Source organism: Triticum urartu, chromosome 3A, assembly GCF_056163025.1.
Source record: "Triticum urartu cultivar PI428250 chromosome 3A, HENAU_Tu73, whole genome shotgun sequence".
Taxonomy (NCBI): domain Eukaryota; kingdom Viridiplantae; phylum Streptophyta; class Magnoliopsida; order Poales; family Poaceae; genus Triticum; species Triticum urartu.
In genome coordinates this window covers 231333036-231357481 of record NC_141875.1, presented here as the reverse complement: position 1 = coordinate 231357481, position 24446 = coordinate 231333036, and positions in this window count along the sequence as shown.

Genomic DNA, 24446 nt, shown 5'->3' with positions numbered 1-24446 from the left:
TATTCATTCATATCTAGCATTGAAGCTATGAAGGTTGAAGAAGCATTGGAAGATCCGGATTGGATAAATGCCATGCATGAAGAGCTACATAACTTCGAGAGAAACCAAGTGTGGACATTGGTCGAGAAGCCCGACAACAACCACAACATCATCGGTACCAAATGGGTGTTTCACAAAAAGCAAGACGAAGATGGACAAGTCATTCGCAACAAAGCACGTCTCGTTGCCCAAGGCTACAGTCAAGTCGAAGGTATGGACTATGGTGAGACATATGCCCCCGTTGCAAGACTTGAGTCCATTCGCATCTTACTTGCCTATGCTAATCACCATGATATCACTTTGTACCAAATGGACATTAAAAGTGCTTTTCTAAATGGTGAAACTGAGGAGGAAGTTTATGTTAAACAACCTCCTGACTTTGTTAATCTTAAGAAACCTGATCATGTTTACAAACTTCACAAAGCTCTTTATGGCCTTAAACAAGCTCCTAGAGCGTGGTATAAATGCTTGACCAAGTTCCTTATTGACAAAGGCTTTGAAATTGGAAAGATTGATTCTACTCTTTTTACTAAAAGGGTTAATGATGAATTATTTGTGTGCCAAATTTATGTTGATGATATTTTATTTGGTTCGACTAACCCTCATTTTAGTGAAAATTTTGGAAAGCTAATGTCGGAGAAGTTTGAGATGTCTATGATGAGTGAACTCAAGTTCTTTCTTGGGTTGCAAATCAAGCAAACTAAGGAGGGTTTCTTTTTTTCCCAAACAAAGTATACTAAGGAATTATTCAAGAAGTTCAACATGCAAGAAAGCAAAGGTATGAAAACACCCATGCCTACTAGTGGACATCTTGACTTGACTAAGGATGGCAAATCGGTTGACCAAAAGGTTTACCGCTCTATGATTGGTTCACTGTTATATCTATGTGCCTCCCGTCCCGATATTATGCTTTGTGTGTGCATGTGCGCATGATATCAAGCGGCCCCCAAAGAATGTCATATTAAGGCTGTGAAAAGGATAGTGAGATACTTAATCCATGCACCAAATTTTGTCATTTAGTATCCCAAGAGGTCCTCTTTTGATCTTGTTGGCTACTCCGATTCGGACTATCCGGTGACAAGGTTGATAGAAAGTCCACTTCGGGTACCGGTCAATTTCTTGGTAGATCTCTTATGTCTTGGTCCACCAAGAAACAAAACTCGGTATCCTTATCCACCGCTGAAGCGGAATACATTGCCGCCGGTTCATGTTGTGCCCAATTACTTTGGATGACCAAAACTCTTAAAGATTATGGGATCTATGTGAAACATGTTCCATTGCTTTGTGACAATGACAGTGCTATTAAGATTGCTCATAATCCTGTGCAACATTCTCAAACTAAGCATATTGAAGTTCATCATCATTTCGTTCGAGATCATGTTGCTAAAGGGGACATTGATCTTAATCATGTTCGTACCGATAAGCAATTGGCGGATATATTCACTAAACCACTTGATGAGAAAGTGTTTTGCCGTTTGAGAGGTGAATTGAACATCATTGATGCTTCAAACTTGGAGTAGAAACTCCATTTGGATACATGCAAGGCATGAGCCTTTGACTAATCCTTGATATTTCTCTTATGATGATTATCATATGACTTGGATATATATTTGCACCCGTACATGCTATCTAACCCTTGTAGGTACTTGGGTGAATCTAAATCTATGAGATTGCAAATCACTCACATCTTTAGCAATCTCTACATCACCAAGTCTCTACAACATGGTGGTTGAAGACAAGGAAGCATGAAACCTTTCAACATATCCTTTGACAAAATCTTTATATCAAATTTCATTTGGTATCAAATTCATGATTGTCAATTTGGATACACAAGTGCTCTTCCCTGCAAGACTAACCCATGTAGGTAGATGAACTCAAACTACAAGTGGTGCTCCCAATCATTGATGAGCTACATCAACCTTGAGCATCCCACACAAGTTCAACTACATGATCAAGATCAACACCACCACCCAAGGTATGTTATTCCATCTTAGAGAAGCTTTAGCCCAAGTCATGGGTCAAAGCAGCTCAACAAGATGTGAATACATCAAAATGCTTAAACGAAAAAAGGTATCCCATTTTTAGCTTAAACGATGAGTATGACCTATGATCAAGTGTTCTCACTTGACTCCTCAGTCAATATCTAACATAGGTAACTTTGTCGCCGACCAATTCTAGATGAAGTTCCCTAGTGTTTCTCTCTGTTCTTGCATTTGTATCTTGCATACTTCATCTAGATTTCTTTTCTTGATTTGTTCTGCATTTCCTGCATCCAATTCGTTGCAAATCCTTCAGTTAATTCCTTGCAAATCTTTGTGATATCCTATTTGCCTAGTGAGCTGAGGTGACAAAATGTTGTCTCTGTGTTGAACTCGAACACACCGAATTGCCACTTTTGGTTGAACCGAACCATTTCGGTGCTACTGAAGACAACAACTCGGTGTTACCGATTTCAGTGCTGAGGAGACACTTTGTCATTTGCATCCTGCATATCTGTTCCAGCTCCACTCAATGATTCTTGTCCTCTACCAACATCACATTCTATATGCTACTTTGCTCTGTGACTCAAGGACCAAACAAATCTTGACTCACACTCCAGAAGATCCTTCTTGGAAATTGATATCAAAGGGGGAGAGAGAGATCAGATCAAAGCTTACTTACTTCAAAAGGGGGAGAGTACTTCAAAGGGGAGAAATGCTTGATCACATCAAATGGAGAGAGAGACCCCTGATGCTTGGTATTCAAGAGGAGAGAAGTCACATGTCTTTACGAGGGGAAAGACATGTTAGTTTGTGTTTTTGTGTTCTGATCTGTTTTGCTCTGATTTTCTGTTCCCTATATTCTCCCATTACCCAATATAAGATTCAGGGGGAGAAAGACTTCTAGGGAAGGAAATCCATGAATTCATTGCATATCTTTACCTTTGGGTACATGTCTATATCCCATAGGGGTACCTAGTACTCATTCTCTACATGTCATCCCAGTCTTAGTACTCTTGTGGTTTGCAGTTCTTGCTCTGTTCAGTAGATGTACCTATGTTATCTAACCTTGTTTACTCAGGTTCATATCTTCCTAAGCCAGCTTAAGACCACAAGGTAAGTATATGAATCACATTCATGTGCATGATGATCTTTTGCTGATGTACATATTGTTTGCAAGAAGGAATCATGAACATGAAGTTAGAATCTCTATATTCACATCATTTGCTCTGATGCATATAGCCAAGATACATGTAACTCATTGTTTTCTCTATCATGCTTTTGCACTCACCTGCTCTTATACTCTATATTTACATGATTGCATACATGTAAGGGGAGCCTATGCATGTTACATGTCTTTCCAAAGCTTTACCTACTATTCTTTATATCTTTATCTAAAGCTTAGATGTATGTTGTCATCAATTACAAAAAGGGGGAGATCGAAAGCACCAGTGCTCCCTGGGTGGTTTTAGTAATCAATGTCAACATATCTCTTGTTGGACTAATACTTTTATCCAGTATATTTCAGATAGGTTCAACAGTGGAGTGGCGTGGACAAGAGGATGTTGAACCCCATCTAGATGCTAAGGATAGAAGATTGGCAAAGCTCAAAAGGTCAAGACTCTACATTTTCATCTTAGTGATCCAAGATGACATTGAGTCCATAGGAAAGCTAATACTATTAAAAGGGGATGAGGTGTTGCTTAATGGCTTGCTTGCTCAAAGTGCTTAATGATATGCTCCAAAGCCCTCAACCACTTTCTCATATCTATATATGTCCCAAACCAAAAGTCAAAGTCGGCCCCACCAATTTGATCTATCCGGCGCCACCGAGTTCACTTGACATAGCCACTACCAGAAACCCTAGTCACTCACCGATGGGATCCCGGTCTCACCGAGATGGGCTTGCAAACTCTCTGTTGCCAGTTGCAATTATTTTGGTCCCACCGAGATAAGCAATCGGTCCCACCGAGTTTGTCTGACCAACTATCTGTTTTGTTCATTACCAAAATCGGTCCCACCGAGTTTGTGTAATCGGTCAAACCGAGATGAGGTTTTACCCTAACCCCATCACATCGTCCCACCGAGTTGATCATATCGGTCCCACCGAAATGCCTAACGGTCACATTATGAACTGAATCGGTCTGACCGAGTTTTCTGATTCGGTCCCACCGAGTTTGGTAAATTGTGTGTAACGGTTAGATTTGTGTGGAGGCTATATGTACCCATCCACCCACTCTTCATTAGTGGAGAGAGCCATCAGAATGTGCCTACACTTCCAACATTCATTTTCTGAGAGAGAACCACCTACTCATCTGTTGAGACCAGGATATTCCATTCCAACCATATGAATCTTGATCTCTAGTCTTCCCTAAGTTGCTTTGCACTCAAATCATCTTTCCACCAAATCAAAATCCGTGAGAGAGAGTTGAGTGTTGGGGAGACTATCATTTGAAGCACAAGAGCAAGGAGTTCATTATCAACACACCATCTATTACCTTTTGGAGACTAGTGTCTCCTAGATTGGTTAGGTGTCACTTCGGAGCCTCCGACAAGATTGTGGAGTTGAACCAAGGAGTTTGTACGGGCAAGGAGATCGCCTACTTCGTGAAGATCTACCCTAGTGAGGCAAGTCCTTCGTGGGCAATGGCCATCGTGGGATAGACAAGGTTGCTTCTTCGTGGAACCTTCGTGGGTGGAGGCCTCCGTGGACTCATGCAACCATTACCCTTCGTGGGTTGAAGTCTGCATCAACATGGATGTACGATAGCACCACCTATCGGAACCACGCCAAAAATCTCCATGTCTCCAATTGCGTTTGCATACTCCAATCTCATCCCTTTGCATTCTTGCAACTTGCATGCTTTACTTTCCGCTGCTCATATACTCTTTCCATGCTTGCTTGAATGTATTGTGAATGTTTAAACTTGTACTAAAACTCCACCTTAACTTGAAGAAATTAAAAACTAGTACTTTTCTTTGTTAAGAGTCTATTCACCCCCGTCTAGACACCTCTTCTCGAGCCTTTCACCAGGGCTCGTGTACATGCCTAGGTTGGAACGGAGAAACTACATCGTCGTCATATTCATGGGGAGGCAACGGAATGCGTCGTGTTCATCGGGAGGCAACGGAATGCATGCTGTTCATCGGGAGCCAACCGGCTTGGACAAAACAGCCGATGGAAATGAGGCCTGGCGTATCGCAGAATGGAGGAAACGGCCTTGTGTTCGACCAACCACGGTCTAAACGGGATCCAGTTCATCGGGAGGGGTCTGGCGTACCGCAAAACGGAGGAAACGGACTTCTCTTGGACCTCCTACGGCCGAAACGTGGTCCTGTTGATCGGGAGGGGTGTAGCGTACCGCAAACGGAGGAAACAGACTTGTGTTGGAGGGCTATGGTCGAAACGGGGGTCCCTTTCATCAGGAGGGGTGTGGCGTACCACAAAACGGGGCTCCATGGGATACTGTTCATCTCCATCGTCGACTGCCTCAATGGGCTACTGTTCATCCACCGTCGACCTCGTCTAGCCTCCACCTGCGACTATTCATCCATGGCATCGCCCATCCTGCCTCCACCAGCCACTGTTCATCCACGGTCTCCTGTTCATCCAGCCTCCACTGCTCCTCCACCGGCTACTTTCCAACCAACCCTCTCCACCGGGTCCTATTCAACCACCCCTTCACGGGCTACTGTTCATCCAGCCCTGCACCGGCTATTGTTCAACCAGCTCTCCATGGGGTCATCCTGTTCATCCAGCCCTCCACGGGGGCCTGTTCATCCAGCCCCCAACCGGCTCGATCGATTGGGGTACTGTTCATCCAGCGGCAAGGGCCTCTACTACCACTGGGTCCTGTTCATCCAACCCCCCACTGGGAACTGTTCATCCAAACCCCCAACAATGCTCACTGTTCACCAAGAGGCAGCATCGATCCGCTTTAGTTAGTAGCAATAGTGAAGGAATCACTCGGGTTCAGTTAACAGCGAGGGATCGATCGCTCGGGTTCAGTAACGTAGCTAGTGCAATCGCTAGGGTTCAGTTAGAGCCCAATGCCTCGCTCGGGTTCAGTTAGAGCGCAATGCCTCGCACACATGCGCGTACGTACGATAGAAACACGCATCGCTTGGCCCCCGACCACCCACAGTAACTGGGAAGTCCCCCGATTTCCTCGCCCTCGCTTCTACCATGGTTTTTTCCGTCATGGACGGCCCAAAGAATGTCATGCAGCTGCGTCTCCGGCCGCCCAGGACGAAAAGCCCATTTTCTGTCATGATTTTTTGTCATAGAAGTAGGAGCCCTCCACATCTATGATGATACCGGGTTTTCTCACAATGATCATCATAGAAGTGTCATAAGCATGACAGAAAAAATCGTTCGGCCGAAAATGTCACGGATGTGTCTTTTTTGTAGTGCAGACATGTATCTTCTCATAGGGTATCTTAAGAGCATGGAGGATTTTGTCTGACTGGTATAGGTTTGGACGTAGTACCTGACCTTTGGGTAGAAAATGTCCAAATACTGTCATCATCGCGTCATAGCATTCTCTGCCCAAGTTGAATTCAGCCTTCAGAGCCATTATTTGTTAGATGGCAGCCAACTGACAAAGCTTAGTGTGCTCATGGAGATGACGTCTTGAAGACTCCAACATTTCATTGAAGGCCTTTGCAAATTCTTGCATCTCATCATCCGAGTCCTGAGCATCGTCAAAGTCTTGCACCATGTCTTCCATCCCGGTACCATGCTCGTTGGTGCAACGACGAAGCACCTCAGCTCAGGCACGTTGGGCAGACTCGCCATGAAATGTCCACACCGTATAATCTGGCGTAAAACCCCTCTTTTGAAGGTGCTTGCCCAATTCATCCTCTTTACTCTTGCGCCAACTGTTGCACCCGGCACAGGGGCACCAGGTTGTCCTCTGGCCATTTGCAAATGCGGCTCTCAGAAACCCCCTGGTTTTTGTTAACCATTCAATGGACATGTCTTTGTGACTAGTGTGACTGGTGTACATCCACGCATGATCACTCATCGTGCCTAGCTACTAGACACATAAGAGATATATATATATATATTAGCATGTATATATTCATCAGTTAATGGAGTTTGTCACTATTATTACGTCTAGACGCTAATAGGTAAAGATAGGTCCTAATCCCACCTGAGTATATGTAGATTGGGTTTGTTTTCCCATGCTCTGCTCCAGACCCGACACAAAATTTCGGCAGCACCTCCCCACTGTTCTCCTGATACACGTCTCAGCAATAAGCAGACAGGATGTGTACCCGGAGAACAACAAGGAGGCACTAAAGAAATTCTGCATCGGATCCAGAGCAGAGCATATGGGAAAACAAACCCAATCTACACATACTCAGACTGTCCATGGATAACGTTGGACAATTCGAAAGAATCACGGTTATAAATATGCAAATGCATGCATATTTATAGATGTAACCTTTCGAACGGGAGACGCATAGTGGTCACACGTACTGATGATTGAAGACGCCTATAGCTAGCAAGTTTCATTGGCACGAAGACCAGAATAGAGAAAATGAAGGGGGAGGAGGAGATGTCATTTTTGCTCACCCACGAACGCAGGGGCAGAGCTCATGGAACACTAGACCCTCGCATCGACGAAAAAACTGCATATTTAAATTGAAAGATGAGTAACCTAGCAATATTGTTTTTTTCCGTCAACCTAACTAAATATTTACAATAGGACGAGCGGATTAGGGGGTTCCTCGGTGTCGATGGAACCCTAAATAGCAAGTATCATCGGTTTGACATACATGTGGCGCTCGACGTTGAACACTAGATCCACATCCCACAAGTGATGCCGGCGCCCGGCGTCCCGCACGCAGCAATAGTTCTGGGGGCCAATGATGGTCGAACACCTTGGAGAATTTGTCTGGCAGCCTCTGCGATGAGGATTATAGCCAAGTTTCGAAACTTCAAAGAAACAAACCGACTTGAGTCAGTTTGGGTGTTTCAAGTTTTAACACTTGTCTTTTAATCATCATCGCAGAGGCTGCAAGACAAATTCACATAGGTGTTTGACTGCCTTCGACCCCAAGAACTCTTGTTGCAGGACACCGGATGCCGACTTCACTTGTGGGACATGGATGTAGTGTTCGACACCGATGTCCACATGTATCTCGCACCGACGATACTTGCTATTTAGGGTTCCATCGACGTCGAGGAACCCCCTAACCCGCTCGTCCCCTGGCGCCCTTTGGTATGGCGATGCACAGTCAACGGATCAGCACTCAGACTGGGGGATTCTCGGCATGGGCTATGGCGTCGGGCCCGGCGGGACCCACTGGCTCCACCATCTATCCCCTCGGCGACCGGCATCCAGGACCCTCTTCCTTTTTTCCTTTTCCTCTTCTTCTACTTATTCTTCTTTTTTTCAACTTCTTATTCTAATTATCTAAACCTAAACCTCGCACTAACCTAATCCTACCACTAACCTAAACATATAAATAACACCTAAACCTAAACAGCAAATAATAGTAGAAAAAACAAAAAAAACACCTTGGCTCCGGCGCTGGTGGAGGAGGTGGCGGGCGGCGGTGCGGCGGGGGCCGCGGGGCTGGGGCCGGGGCGCGGGGGCGGGGCGGCGGGGGCGATGGGCGTCTGGGGCAGCTCGGGCCCGGGGACGGTGGCGCGGGTGAGGTGAGGGCCGTGAGAAAGAGAGAGAGGGGAGAGAGATGGGGTGGGGCGCGGGCACCGGCCCTATTTCAGTTAGGTCACAACTCTTTGTCGTCTCCTAGCAGATGGCAAAGAGCCTACATTGTGGGGTGGGGCTAGGGGGAAACAGCCGTTAAAACGACCACTTTTTTTGCCGTCTACTGGCTGACGGCAAAGAAATTGGCCTTAGTCGTTCTCATTAATCCGCCACCCACCCTCTTTGCTGTCTGCTAGCAGACGGCAAAGCTTCTATGCTATCAGCTAGCGGACGGCAAAGAGCAGGCTGACGGCAAACACCTTCTTTACCGTCCGCTCTTTCTTTGCCGTTAGCTTTCTATAAGCTGATGGCAAAGGCCTTCTTTTCTCTCAGCTAGCAAACATCAAAGAGCTGGCTGACAGCAAAGATCCTGATTCCATTAGTGTTGGGGTGCCTTTTTTTATCCCCAAGCTTAGGCTCTTGCCACTCCTTATTCCATAGTCCATCAAATCTTTACCCAAAACTTGCAAACTTCACAACACAAAACTCAATAGAAAACTCATAAGCTCCGTTAGTATAATAAAATAAATCACCACTTTGGTACTGTTGTGAACTCATTCTAAATTTATATTAGTGTAATATCTACTGTATTCCAAATTATCCATGGTTCATACCCCCCGATACTACCCATAAATTCTTCAAAATAAGCAAACAACACATAGAAAATAGAATATGTCAAAAACAGAACAATCTGTTGAAATATGGAAATTTAGTATACTTCTGTAACACCAAAAATTCTGAAATAATAGGACAATCTTCGAAATTTGTGTATCAATCTTGTGTGAAAACTTAAGATCAAAAGCACCTTTCTGTTCTTTTTTAAAATTCTGGGAATGAGTGTAGAAGTTTCTGTTTTTCAGCAATATCATATTAACTATCACCATAGACCATCCCAAAGGTCTTACTTGGCTCAAACACTAATTAAAACACCAAAACACAATTACTATAGAAGTAATAATGTGTATTTATTGAAAAACAGAACCAAAAACAAAAAGCAAAAAATAAAATTGGGTTGCCTCCCAACAAGCACTATTGTTTAACGCCCCTAGCTGGGCATAAAACATAGATCTAGGTATTATCATCTTTGGTATTAAATCCATAAGTAGACCTCATAATAGGTTCATATGGCAATTTAATTTTGTTTCTTGGAAAGTGTTCCATGCCCTTCCTTAACGGAAATTGAAATCTAATGTTTTCTTCTTTCGTATCAATAATTGCACCAATTGTTCTACGGAAAGGTCTACCAAGAATAATAGGACATGTAGGACTGCAATCTATATCAAGCACAATAAAATCTACGGGCACATAACTCCTATTTGCAACAATAACAACATCATTAATCCTTCTCGTAGGTGTCTTAATAGTGGAATCTGCTAGATGCAAATTCAAACAACAACCATCAAATTTATGGAAACCTTGCACATCACATAATGCTTTCGGAATAGTGGAAACGCTAGCACCCAAATCACACAAAGCATTATACTCATAATCTTTAGTTTTAATCTTAATAGTAGGTTGCCACTCATCATAAAGCTTTCTAGGGATAGAAACTTCCAACTCAAGTTTTTCTTCAAATGATTTCATCATAACATCAACGGTATGTTTAGTAAAAGCTTTATTTTGATTATAAGCATGAGGTGAATTTAATATGTATTGCAACAAGGAAATACAATCTATTAAAGAACAATTATCATAATTAAAGTCCTTGAAATCCCACTTTTATCAATTTTTTCATTAAGATCCTTAAACTCCAAATTATTGGGATGCCTTATAGCTAAAGTTGACTCATCACTAGTCCCATATTTATCAAGATTTGTATTAGCAAACAAAGATTCAATAGGAGTCGCACCAATCACTTTAAGATCTTCATCATTATTTTCTAAAAACTCCGGTTTAGCAGCCATTTTATTTACCAAATTGGTTTGTTTATCGGAAATTTAGCAAAGTTAAATGCACCGCTCAGAGTCACATCACTAGCTGCCCGGCAAGGCCTTCCAGGCTTATCTTGCCAGCTCTGTACATGTTCTCTTGACATGTCGCTAGACGGGTGTCACCTGTGGGTTTGTTCTGTAGGAATTGGCTGCCATGTGGCAATATTGCCACTTAGTCACCTTGCGGCTTGACACCGCACTGATTGACGACATGGGTCATACTTGTGTGGTTGGCGGGGTGGTTTAGGCCCCACAATCCCTGGCAGGCGCTGCCAGGGAGTCTTGGTTGCTTGCTTCAGGTGGTGGCCTGGCCCCTTGCCGGGCTCGCCTGCCCGGCGAGGGAGGCCCTTCTCTTACCGATATCCTGTTCCTTTGGCTCAATCTCTATCTCTCAAAGCTGCATGTTGGTTCTTCAAGTCTCTAGGTTCTTCAACCTCTGACTTAAGATGGTGCTCCAATCTTGATCTTGTGCCTATGCACAATTGGGCAACATACCCGAGGTCTGTTGCACCGACAGAAGCCTCTGGGCCTGCCCCAATTGTGCTGCTAAGCATCGGCGGGGTAGGACCTAATAAGTGCACATGTAGGGCTGCTGAAGGGGTTGGCCCCTTTGAAGTTTTCCGTTGCTGCTTCATTAGTTTTGATCTTGGGGCGGTTTCCGATTCCCCCTCGCGTGGTGTAAGGCCAATAGCGGTGGGGCCGTGGCAGTGATGGCCCGTGAATGACTAACGCAAGGGATCGAAACCGCCAAATTACTCTTCCCATAGCGCGCTCTTATCCTTAGCCACATATGCTGCATGCATAGCGCAGGGTAGGTAACGGAGGCGCGTAGTGCGGAAGAGCATCTTGAAGAGGGTCCGCCTGCCTCGAATTGGCGAAGGAAGGCAGTGGCTGCGTGTTGACGGGGCAACTGCCCTTACACGCCCGGCCTATAAAAGGAGGGGCGGAGGAGGGCGAAGTCACTCATCCCTGCATTCTTCCTCCTCTCCTCTTGGTCTTCTTCTTCTTCTGGTAATGTTGAAGAGAAGAGCCCTGGGCCAGCCCCCGGGCTTCTGCTTGGGGCCTTCCTTGGATCTGAAAGGAAGGTTCGGGCGGTGTGGCGCCAACGCCGGGAGTGGCAACCCCGGTGCGCTTCCTGCCGGGTCGCCCGTGGCCTTGACTTCAGTGGGAGGGGATGCGGTCAAGACCACGCCGCGGCTCGTGACGGGCACGGTGCGTGGTAGTAGACCGCTCCCCATTCTTTTTCCCTTCGTAGCATCGGGGAGGAGTCATAGGAGAGACTCGCTGCTAATAGGGGTGAATCTATCTCCTCCTAGACGCAGTTTTGTTCGTCGAACAGGAAGGCTCCTTGCTTTTTCACACGTCTTCGGGATGTGCGGTGACTTCTAACATCAGGGCTACCGGGGACGACCATGCTCGCTGTGGGAGGGCTTAGAGAGCATGGTGCCCGGCGTGGTGGCCGCGCCGAGGTCTTCATGTGGTAGTGATGCAGACGGCACCGGCAACCCAGGACGCATCAAGAACGGGGACAAACGTTCCGACCAGTCGTGTTTGCCAGTGACTCCGCGCCACCCATCTGGTCCTCCGGCAGCGTCACCATCCATGCCTACCCTCCTATTTCTTCCTCCCCGCTGGGGAGCGGTGCCGCCCTGATCCTAGGGAGGTGCCAGATCCCAGCTGTGTGCGCCTCCGGCACTCTTCAACCTCTTACTACAGGAGATGAATAGGGGCAAATGTGTAATGGGGCACTTATGTTTTTTTAATCTTTAACTAGCTAGAAATCGCCAAATTTTAATTCAAATAATGTAATCTCTCGAGTCCATCTTTGTATTATGTAATACTTGTACTTGCAACTGCATATGAATGAAAAAGATGAATCTTGTCGGGAACTCGTGCATGTGTATGTCCATGCAGAGGCAAAGTGCCTCTTTAGTAGAATAAATGAGTTTCCCCGGAAGGATATCCTGCCGGCACCCTCTTTGTCTGTCAGATAACTTTGTCTGCCGGGGAACAGATAGAGGGGCCGGCCCCCTGCCAACTCCTTTTTCCCAAAGGCCACTGTGACCACCCTGACTGAAGCAGCGTCCGAGTCATGGATGGGAGCACCTAAGTTTCAAAGAGGGAGGCGAGGTTTTCTTATGCAAAGTTGTAGCTTTATAGAATACTAATGGACAAGAGGTGAACTTATCTGTTTGGCTTGCCGGGGATCGCCGTGCCATGCAATCTTCTCGTCCTTTGTCAAAGCCAGGTTCATGGCAAGAACCTGCAACTCCTTGTAGATGAGAATGAATGCAGGATGCAATCCTATCTATATGCATATGAAAATGCTCATGAAGTGATTATGCAATGATCTGGGTGTGCTTGTGCATGCTTGCAATATTAGTTGGGCCCCCCCTACAGCGCTTCTTTATTTTCTCTTGCACGGGGTCATCTCCCCGCCGCCTATTTTCTGGGGTCCCCTGTCGGCACGGACATGCTCGAGGGTTGGAAGAGGCCATCGAGACATCATCGAGATCTTGATCTGGCTATGCCCGCGCCTACTACCATGGTGGGGACCACATGGTAGGGACAACACCCTCCATTCGGCCAGCAGTATGAGCAGTCATCATCACTTGAGGAGGATGGGGCGGGCCAGCGCGCCGCGAGCCCCCAGCCTCAGTGAAACCGAGCAGACTCTGGATGGCGGCACGCCATTCATCCATTTGCTCGGCTGCTGGCGGGAACCTTAGTAGCAGCTGGGCCCACGCCATAGCCTTCGTGGCCGTGCTTGGCATGGAAGTTGATGACCTCGACCGCACCCTCGCCTAGTTCCTGACCATGGCCGTGGCGGCGGTAGCAGTGGCGCGCCCGCGCTACGGTGGGGTGGCCACCTGGGCAGTGGGGTAGCGCGGTGATGATGCTCGAGGGTCCGCGGCTCCATCAGTGGGAGGAAGGGATGCAAATGGAGTCACCCTCCCGTCCACACCTTGCGGAGCTTGACCATTGAAACACTGCTAAAGTTGTTCTCCTCCGACGCCTTCAGCCCCCGTGCTTGCCGTAGGGGGAGTGGCGACGACACCAGCTGCTCCTGCCACGCCCCCAGCAGCATTCACGTCCTCACTTGTCCCCGCATCCCCAACGGCATCTGAGGCCGCGGGCAGCGGAGCCTTCGAGGTGGATGGTTGGGCCAAAGGGCCGGACTTCTTCTTCTTGGGCGCGATGGTCGATAGAATCGTCGAAGATGAAGATGGCGATGAAGATGACGTGCTGCGCGCGCTTTCAGGTTCGCACAAGCGAGGCCCCTACCTGGCGCGCCAAAGATGTCGCGGGATATCCGCGGCCATCTATGGGACCGAGCGGCCCCTTGCTGTTTCGGAGGGGGGCGTCGCATCGCACAAAGAGCAGACCAGCACACGGTAGCACGACAGAGAGCACACAAGCAATTTACCCAGGTTTGGGCCGCTGCGAGGCGTAAGACCCTACTCCTGCTTTGGTGGATTGATGGTGGAAATGAGCGTGGTGGTGCGTGGTACACTTGCCTCAGGGCTACGGTGACCACAAGCGTATGGTGGCTTGGGTTTGTCAAGTTTCTAACCCTCTAACCCCCTCCTACGATTGCCATGGGGCTCCTTTTATAGATTAAGGGGCCACCACAGCGGTAAAACAGTCATTACCCATTGATATGATAGTAAATAGTGCTATCATACCTAACTCTGCGAGCTGGTAGGGTGCATTAAATGCACCACTCAGTGTCACATCACTAGCTGCCCGGCAAGGCCTGCCGGGCTTATCTTGCCAGCTCCGTACCTGTTCACTTGACACGTCGCTGGACGGGTGTCAACTGTGGGTTCCTTCTGTTGGAGTTGGCTGTGGAAATACTGTCATTTAGTCACCTTGCGGTTTGACACCACACTGATTGACAACGTGGGTCGTAATTGCATGGTTGGCGGGGTGGTTTAGGCCCCGCAAGCCCTGGCAGGCGCTGCCGGGGAGTCTTGGTTGCTTGCTTCAGGTGGTGGCCTGGCCCCTTCCCGACTCACTTGCCCGGCTAGGGAGGCCCTTCTCTTGCCGATATCCTGTTCATTTGGCTCAATCTCGATCTCTCTAATATGCATGTTGGTTCTTCAAGTCTCTTGGTTCTTCAACCTCTGACTTAAGCTGGTGCTCCAATCTTGATCTTGTGCCTCTGCACAGTTGGGCAACATACCCAGGGTCTGTTGCACCGACAAGATTGAACCCAAAACTAAGCACCTCCCCATTGCAAGAAAAAACCAATCTAGTTGGCCAAACCAAACCGATAGTTTGAAAAGAATTACAAAGATATCTTAATCATGCATAAAAGAGTTCAAAGAAGACTCAAATAATATTCATAGATAATCTGATTATAAATCCACAATTCCCCGAATCTCAACAAACGCACCGCAAAAGAATATTACATCGGATAGAACTCCAAGAACATTGAGGGGAACATTGTATTGAAGATCAAAGAGAGAGAAGAAGCCATCTAGATACTAGATATGGACCCTTATGTCCATGGTGAACTACTCACGCATCATGGGAAGGGCATCAAGGTTGATGTAGAGGCCCTCCCTGATCGAATCCCCCTCTGGCAGGGTGCTGGAAAAGGCTCCAAGATGGCATCTCATGGAACAGAGGCTTGCGGCGGCAGAAAAGTATTTTGTGGATGCTTCTAATGTGGGGGGAATATTTCAGAATATATAGAGGTGGAATTAGGGTTGGAGGACACCCGAGGGGCCCACAAGCCCTCAGCCCCCTGGGCGCGCCCTAGAGGCTTGTGGCCTCCTCGGGACTCTCCTGGCCCTCTCTCCAAATCACGTAGTTGTCTTCTAGTCCAAGAAAAATCATTGTAAAGTTTTATTCCGTTTTGACTCCATTTGATATTCCTTTTCTGTAAAACTCAAAACAAGAAAAAAAACAGAAACTGGCATTGGGCTCTGGGTTAATAAGTTAGTCCCAAATATAATATAAAATAGCATATAAAACATCCAAAATAGATAATATAATAGCATGGAACAGTCAAAAATTATAGATACGTTGGAGTCGTATCAAGCATTTGTTCAGTTTTCAAGCAAATACCTTGTTTATCTGTATTTGATTGTTAGGTTGGTTGCCGTGAGCATTTTTCCAGTTTTCAAGCATATGCCATGTTTATCTGTATTTCCTTGTTAGGTTGGTTGCAGTCGTACTCTGTCCAGTTTTCAATGGCTATATTTGGTTGTTATATTGATCATTTATGCCTTGTTTATTTCAGTCATTCACAATGTGATGTTCATTTTGTGCAAGTTGGAACTGTGCCACTTGATTTCATCAATACCAGTTAGAACAGCTATATTTGGTTCCAGTTATGCCTGGTGTAGTTAACACATCGCCTTTATTTTAGTTTTACACATTTATCTAGTGTGATGTTTAAGCATGAGCTACGTTCTATTCATTTTCATCAATACCAGTTTGAATTGCAATATTTGATGGTTGCTAAGCCTGTTGTAGGTAACATTCCCTTCCATTTTATATTTGCTTTAACAACATGCTGAAACCAACACATTCAAGCTATCATTTGGAGATGATGTTGTTTACCTTTTCTATATTTGTTTGATGTTAAGGTTGTTGTATTATCAAGCCTTTCCACTACTTACGCAGGACAACAACGGGAGTGGCCAGTATTTTCTGCCGAGGTTAGTTTGATCCCTCAGCTTGTAGTCCCCCCGTCGTTCCAAAATGTAGTGCGTATAATCCAGGCCTGGACACTTGTTACCTTCTAATATTGACTTGTTGCTTGTAGGTACATATGCCCTTGGCAAAGAACCACACATTGACCCTTTTTGCGTATGGGGCAATGAGATATTCATGAACAAGCATCAAGTGAGGAAACTGATAAGGATTATTAGCAAAAAGATACGAATGGTGGCAAGCAAATTATTTGTTTACGCTCTATCCAACACACCAGTTAGTTGTAGGATGGTAACTACAAACTCTGCAGCCTTCTCTTTTTACTATCCATAATGAGTTGCTAGACAAGAATGTCCGAATCTTTTTCGTTTGTTGTGGTTCCCATAGCAGTTTAGTCAAGATTACCTCACGAAGTAGACGCGCAATGAAGGTTAAAGTATTTCATCCAGACTACAATGAGCATCAAGAAGTCCTAATGAAGACAGTTGTAACACCCCGGATACAACTTTCCATATTTGTAACTCCGACTCTTGCCTTTTTCAGAGATGCGATATTTCCTTCGTGGTTGGGTTTTTTTGTCTTTGTTTTGCATTTTGTTCATGTCTTTCATTTCATATCATGTCATCATGTGCATCGCATTTGCATTCGTGTTCGTCTCATGCATCCGAGCATTTTTCCCGTTGTCCGTTTCGCAATCCGACACTCCTACTTGCACCGACGCACACCTCTTGTCTCTTTTCGTGAGCAGGTGTTAAATGTTCTCAGAATGGACCGAGATTTGCCAAGTGGCCTTGGTACACAACTGGTAGACCGCTTGTCAAATTTCGTGCCATTTGGAGTCCGTTTGATACTCCAACGGTTAACCGGGTAACCGGAAAGGCCTATTGTGAGTTGCAGCCCAACACCCCTCCAAAATGGCCAATAACCCATCTAAACCACCTCCATGTCCTCCGTCGTCGGATCACGATCGTGTGGGCGAAAACTACACTCCATTTGAACACTCCTACCTCCTTCTACCTATAAATATGTGCCCCTCTCCAAAATTCGCGGTCAAACCCTAGCTATCTTCATCATCGTGCTGCCGGACACGTCCAACCCCAGCCGGACATGTTTGCGCTGCCGCCCCAGGCCAATCCCACCTCGCCACATCACCGCCGTTGGCGTCTCTCTCTTCCCCTCCGTGCCAGGCCCGCCAGGCCCGGATCGGGCCCGCGGGGCCCATCTCGCCGCCGCCGTGGCCCGAGCACCCGCGCAGCCGCGCGCCTCTGCCCGCGTCCATCTCCAGCCGCCGCGCGCCACCGCCCACAGCTCGCTCACCAACCGCCGCCTCGCTCGCCGTGCGGCGCCACCACCACCGCATGCGCCGCCGCCCCGCACCAGTCGCTGGCTGTCGCGCGCTGCCGCTCGCCGTGCGCTGCCACCGCCACCGCATGCGCCGCAGCCCCGCCACCAGTCGCCGACTGCCGCACGCCGTCGTCTGCCGCTGCCCGCGTGCCGCGCCTCGTGCCACCCTTCGCCGCCCCGCCATCGCCGGTTGCCGCACCGCCCCGCTGCGGATCCGGTCGGACCGGACCGGATCCGGCCACCCGCGGCCTCCTCCATCCTCTCCGGCGATCGCCGGATCCCTAGGGTTCGCCAGAGCCGGTGTTGACCTGCACTGGGATGAGATCTAGCGCTCCCCCGAACCAAACACGGCATCCCGTCTCGATCCACTCCGTCCTGGGTCTTCTCCATCCAGTTTTTCACGAGGTCTAATTTCTCTAATTCCTTTATCTGTGATATTTTCAGGCCATGTTCATCGCATCATAACTCCATGACCGTAGCTCTGTTTCATTCATATGAGATAGCAAAATGTTCATTGTGAGGTGATCTTCATTTCATTCCATTGTGGCATGCTTGTTTGAGTTTATATTGATTCCCTAATCTTTGAAGCAATATTGCTATAAAATGTTTCCTGCTGTTACTTATCAGATTATGTTGATTTGTCTTTTTGTCACATTTCTTGTGTGCATCATCTGAGCATGAGCTCTACATGTGTTTTGAACTATGCCATGCCATCTTTATAGAGGTGCTTGCAATGTATTTTTGTTATCTATGTGGTCACTAGCACAAGCATGCAAAGTAGCCTTCGTGATATTGCTGATTTCAGGGACTTAGGATTTTGCTAAGTCCTTGTTCTGCTGTTATTTTTATGCCATGTAAACATGATGCTATAGTGAGATCCATGCTTTTTTTGAGTTGCTTAAGTAAGGATGTTTTGGACATATGGTTATGCTCTATCTACCCATGCCCCTGTTTGCAATTATGAAGTGCCCTAGCATGTCTTAATCTTGCTCTACCTTGGCTATAAAATGTTCCTGGCAGATTGTTTACATGTTTATCAATTTAGCGATGGTTGTTGCTAGTGATCCATGCATGCTATGAACTTTCTCTTGCCATGGTTAGCTTAATGAACATGTCATCTTGCTGTTAGTATGCTTATCTTGTCATGCAATGCCTTATGGTGAGTGCTTTGAGCTTGCAAACATGCCTTCATAATTCTGTTTATGCCATGCTCAGTTTTCTGCTAAGTCTGAAACTGTTAATAAAACTTGGTATGTTTACATGGGTTCCATCATATATTCTGTGCCTTTTTGGCTCATGATCAGTAAGGGACTTTTGTTCTATGAATTTAGTAGATTCATGCCATGCCTTGTATTAATATGATATGTTCCTGTGGCACGTTGTTTTCTTGCTCTAAACATGGCTTACTGATGTTATTTTCTAGCATGTTAGTATCTTTTGCACATTTGCCATGCTTGTTTCAACCTGCTCTTGTGTGATTTAGCCATAACTCAGTGTTCATGTTTTGTCAAGAATCTTGTGTACATCACTGCCATATGATTTGTTGCTATATTGGAGTGCAGTAGCTTAGTTTCTTGTTGTATTCTAGATGGCATCGTGCTGTTAATCGCAGAATTGTGCCATTCTCGTTTTGCTTGCCATTTGCAAACCGTGCCTCAATTTCCTGTGATCTTTATATCGATTTCGACCGAAATCATCTCATCTTTCTAGCGGCACACTTGGTTTGCCAAGTTGATGCATCCTTTTCCTTCCGGAGCACGCATATGCATTGCATATCACATCCCGCATGTCATGCCATGTTTTGCATCATGTTGTTTGTGCATTGCACCGTGATTGATTGTTGGTCCTTTTCTTGTGTTCTTGCTTTGGGTAGAGCCGGGAGATAAGTACGTGACCGAGGAACCTGTTGAGTACGCTAACGAGGATCAAGCTTTCGTCAACTTTGAGAACTTTGCAGGCAAGATGACCATACCTCGAAATCACTTCTATCTTTGCTTGCTAGTTGTTCGATTTATTGCTATGTCGCGATACGTACAACTTGATATATCATGCCTCCCATATTTCCATGTCAAGCCTCTAACCCTCCTTTCCTAGCAAACCGTTGTTTGGCTATGTTACCGCTTTTCTCAGCCCCTCTTATAGCGTTGCTAGTTGCAGGTGAAGATGAAGTTTGTTCCATGTTGGAACATGGATTTTGTTGGGATATCATTATTATATCTTATTTACTTTAATGCATCTATATACTTGGTAAAGGGTGGAAGGCTCGGCCTTATGCCTGGTGTTTTGTTCCACTCTTGCCACCCTAGTTTCCGTCATACCGGTGTTATGTTCCTTGATTTCACGTTCCTTACACGGTTGGGTGTTATGGGAACCCCATGACAGTTCACTTTGAATAAAACTCCTCCAGCAAGGCCCAACTTTGATTTTACCATTTGCCTCACCACCACCTACTTTTCCCTTGGGAGTCGCGCTCCCGAGTGTCATCTTTATTTTAACCCCCCGGGCCAGTGCTTGTCTAAGTGTTGGTCCGAACCAGGCAGCCTGTGGGGCCACCTCGGGGCAACTCGGGGGCTGGTTTTACTCGTAGCTTGACCTATCCGGTGTTGCCCTGAGAACGAGATATGTGCAGCTCCTATCGGGATTGTCAGCACATCGGGCGGCTTTGCTGGTCTTGTTTTACCATTGTCGAAATGTCTTGTAACTGGGATTCCGAGTCTGATCGGGTCTTCCTGGGAGAAGGAAAATCCTTCGTTGACCGTGAGAGCTAGTGATGGGCTAAGTTGGGACACCCCTGCAGGGTTTTGAACTTTCGATAGCCATGCCCGCAGTTATGGGCAGATGGGAATTTGATAATATCCGGTTCTAGAGAACTTGACACTTAATTAAAATACATCAACCGCGTGTGTAGCCATGATGGTCTCTTTCCGGCGGAGTCCGGGAAGTGAACACGGTTCTCGTGTTCTGCTTGAACGTAAGTAGTTTCAGGATCACTTCTTGATCACTTATAGCTTCTCGACCGCTGCGTTGCTTCTCTTCTTGCTCTTATTTGGGTAAGTTAGCCACCATATATGCTAAGTGCTTGCTGCAGCTCCACCTCACTACCCTTTCCTACCCGTAAGCTTAAATAGTCTTGATCGTGAGGGTGTGAGATTGCTTAGTCCTCGTGACTCATAGATACTTCCAAACAGTTGCAAGTGCCGATGATACTAGTGCAGGTGATGCTACTGAGCTCAAGTGGGAGCTCGATGAAGATATTGATAGTTGTTTTGTTTCGTTTCCATGTTGATCAGTAGTGGAGCCCAGTTGGGATGATCGGGGATCTAGCATTTAGGGTTGCCTTCTTTTATTTTGGTTCCGTAGTCGGACCTTGATTGTATTCTGGATGATGTATGTTTAACTTGTATTTGTGTGAAGTGGCGATTGTAAGCCAACTCTTTATCCCATTCTTATTCCGTACATGGGATGTGTGAAGATTACCCCTCTTGCGACAAACCTACCATGCGGCTATGCCTCTAAGTCGTGCCCCGACACGTGGGAGATATAGCCACATTGTGGGAGTTACAAGTTGGTAATCAGAGCCATCCCCGACTTAGTAGCTCCCTGCTTGATCGAATCGCTAACGTTGTTGAGTCTAGAACAAAATGTTTTGAGTCTTAGGATTATATATATCGGAGAGTAGGATTCTTTTTACTCCTCAGTCCCTTCGTCGCTCTGGCGAGGCTTCCTGACGTAGAGTTTTGACTCTTTGCTCCTCAAATTTCATGAATTTTTTTTAGGATCACGCGGGTATCTTGGAATCGTTCTGATAGTTTTGTGACGAGAACATTGTTCTTGGTGCCTCCTGACATTTAGGGGTTGTGGCAGTGTCCCGGGGAGTTGAGCTCCGAGGTGCTGTCGTCACAATTTTATCATTGCAGTTCTGGAATACCTGAGTTCGCCGACATAGAAAATCTCTTTTATGCAGTTGTTGGTGAGATAACCTCGACGCCACCCAGTACTGGGGCGGGAGTTCGGTAGTATTGCCATAACTCGTATAACGGATGCTTTTCGAAGGTTGAGGTACACAATTTCTGAAGGGTTCTTGGTTATGTGTTGAAGGATGGATACAGATGGATGTAGGTATTGTTAGTTTGGGTGAGATATTATGCTTCCCCTGTATCCCCAACACCTGATTGTATAACCAGAAAGTTTCGGGAGTTTATATGTGGGAATTCAAGTATATCGTAGGATATCTTTCCAATAGACACGTGATACGATATGGGGTCTATCATATGTTTGTTCCGGCTTATTCTGCAAGCAAATCCTTTGTTATGTTTTGAGTTGTGGTATTCGAGTTGCTTCAATGTCAAGTGTTGATTCCATACCTTGCCTAAGCGGTGTTCTCATATTTCTATGTGAATACTAATCCTTCATGATAATCGAGATTGGCATGTCAATCCTTTTTCATCCAGCGTGTTTCTCTTCAAGTGGATCCGATAATTTTAAACATCCGCAAGTTCAATTCTAAGTTATCTCAACGGTGTTGGTTTCATCCGCCCCCAAGTTGTCTTTGTTTTCCCGCCCACCCACCCTTTTTATTCAAGGACTAAGATTACTTATTCAAGTATCCTTTTATCGATGGCAAGTATCTCCATTCTTTTCCGTCAATGTTCTTATCCGGTGATTCTCAGGAAGATACTAACGGAGCTTCAAGTTCATCATTGTCCATTCTTTTCTTCTCTGGTGGATTCAATTCAAGATTTCGGTGTTGATCATTCCTTTCCTTGTTTCAAATGCTTCCCCATGCCGGTGCACCTCTTATTCATCCACTTCTCGCCATTTATTTGTTCGGGAGTGCTGAAGATATCCCATAAGATTCAAGTTTTCATTCTTATTCCTTCCAAGCTATTTTGAGGTTGTTACCTCATTCAAGACGTTCAAATCAACCGGTGCATTACCTCTTCCTAAGAAATCTTTCAACGGTGTATTCTTGAGTGGGCCCTAACCCACAGATCTTTTCCCAGGATCTTACCTGACTCTTCTAATTTTCCCAGAGTTAGTCTCAAATTCTTCTCCAAGTTGACGTAAGAATGAATTATCATTAGTCATATGTCTTTCTCCAGGATCTTTCAAATTCATTTCATCGTTTGGTTCAACCTTTCTAATTTTCATCCCGGAGTATCTCAACAATTCATGGTGGTGTTTCTCATCGTCATTCTCAACACTTGAAGACCGAAGAAGAGTTTCTCTCAAATATTTGTCCGCTCTCTCGAAGATGCGTAGGTCAAGCTTGATGCCATCCTCTCATAATATTTTTTGATTGTGGGAATTCTATTCACCTATCCGGAGCAATTCAAGATTCTTTTCAGTTTGATTCTCCGAAGGCCATCATTTCAGATTTATTCATTCTCTGCTTTGAGCTCTCATTATCCAACCTTACCGGTGCATCATTCAAATATTCTCTAATCAATTTGTGATCTCTTCGTTCTCTTGTATCTAATTTCCCCAAGTATCTTTGTTCGTTTTCAAATTCTTACCGGTGATTCATCCCTTTACTTCGTTCGTTTTTGAATTCTTACAGTGGTTCGTTCAAGATTTCTCTTCCTTCGTTATCATATCAATTTATTCGTTGTTTCAATCCTACCGGTGGTTCGTCGAAGACCTTCTCAAGTTTGCGCTATATCTATCTTAATCCTTTCTACGAGAATAAGTAGTATGCCAAATCTGTTGCTTGTCATCAATTTAATTGGTGAAGGATATGCATAATGTAATTCTTATGCTTGTTTCAATGAGTAAATTCAATTCCTTATTCCGGAGGCTCATCAAGTTCTCCGTTTCAATTATTTCATCTTTTCTTTTCTCGGAGTTCCGAGCTCTCGTCATCACAAAGATCCATCTAAATCATTGCAAGGCTTCACCTTGTGTTTTCAACTTCTCTTTCTTTTATCGTCCTTTTATTACCGGAGTTCTTCGTGGAGACTCTACATGGTGGTTCATCAAGGATTCTTTTCATTCTTCAATTGTTCTTCAAGATATCTCTCGAAGTTATATTCCGCCAAGCTATACTCAAAATTTAACATGGTGCGCAACACATGCTTTGTTTTGAGGAGTTCAAGCATTCTTCATCTTGCATTCTGATGTGAAATTCTTTCTATCTTATCTTTTGAGGTGGTGTTATGTCATTTTGACAATTTCCTTCATGTTTCATGATTGACAAGTTGTGCGGAATGACATATTTTAAAACCATCATTTCCAATTCGTTCAGGAGATCCTTTGCAACACATCAATCTCTTCATTGGACTTATCTTGGGTTAGATTTCACCTGAAGCCATCTCTAAGGAATGATGCTATTGTGGTGCTTATAAATGACCCAAGTTCTTCATTTATCCTCTCGGTGCAATAAGTTTCTTGTCTCCTTGTTGATATCAATCCAATCTATTGTTTTCGTTAGTGGCAGAATTTCACCTCATAATTTTGAGAAGTTTTCCATAATCCCACTACAATTTTATCCTTTCGTTGTTGATAGTCTAACAACTTCGTTCTAGCATTTGTTGTAAGCGTGCTCTCTCAAGATCTTGTTTCCCTCCATTCATTCCATTCCATTTCTTGCATTTGTTCCGGAGGCAGTGTGTTGTTGATTTCATCAAGTATCCTCTCATCTTGTCAAGATCATATTCTATGCCTTCCTTTTCCAACCGGAGTGTTATCGTAATTGACCATTATCGTTCCTTGTACATTTCATTGTACCGGAGTGCTTGCATGTACTTCTTGTACATTGTAACACT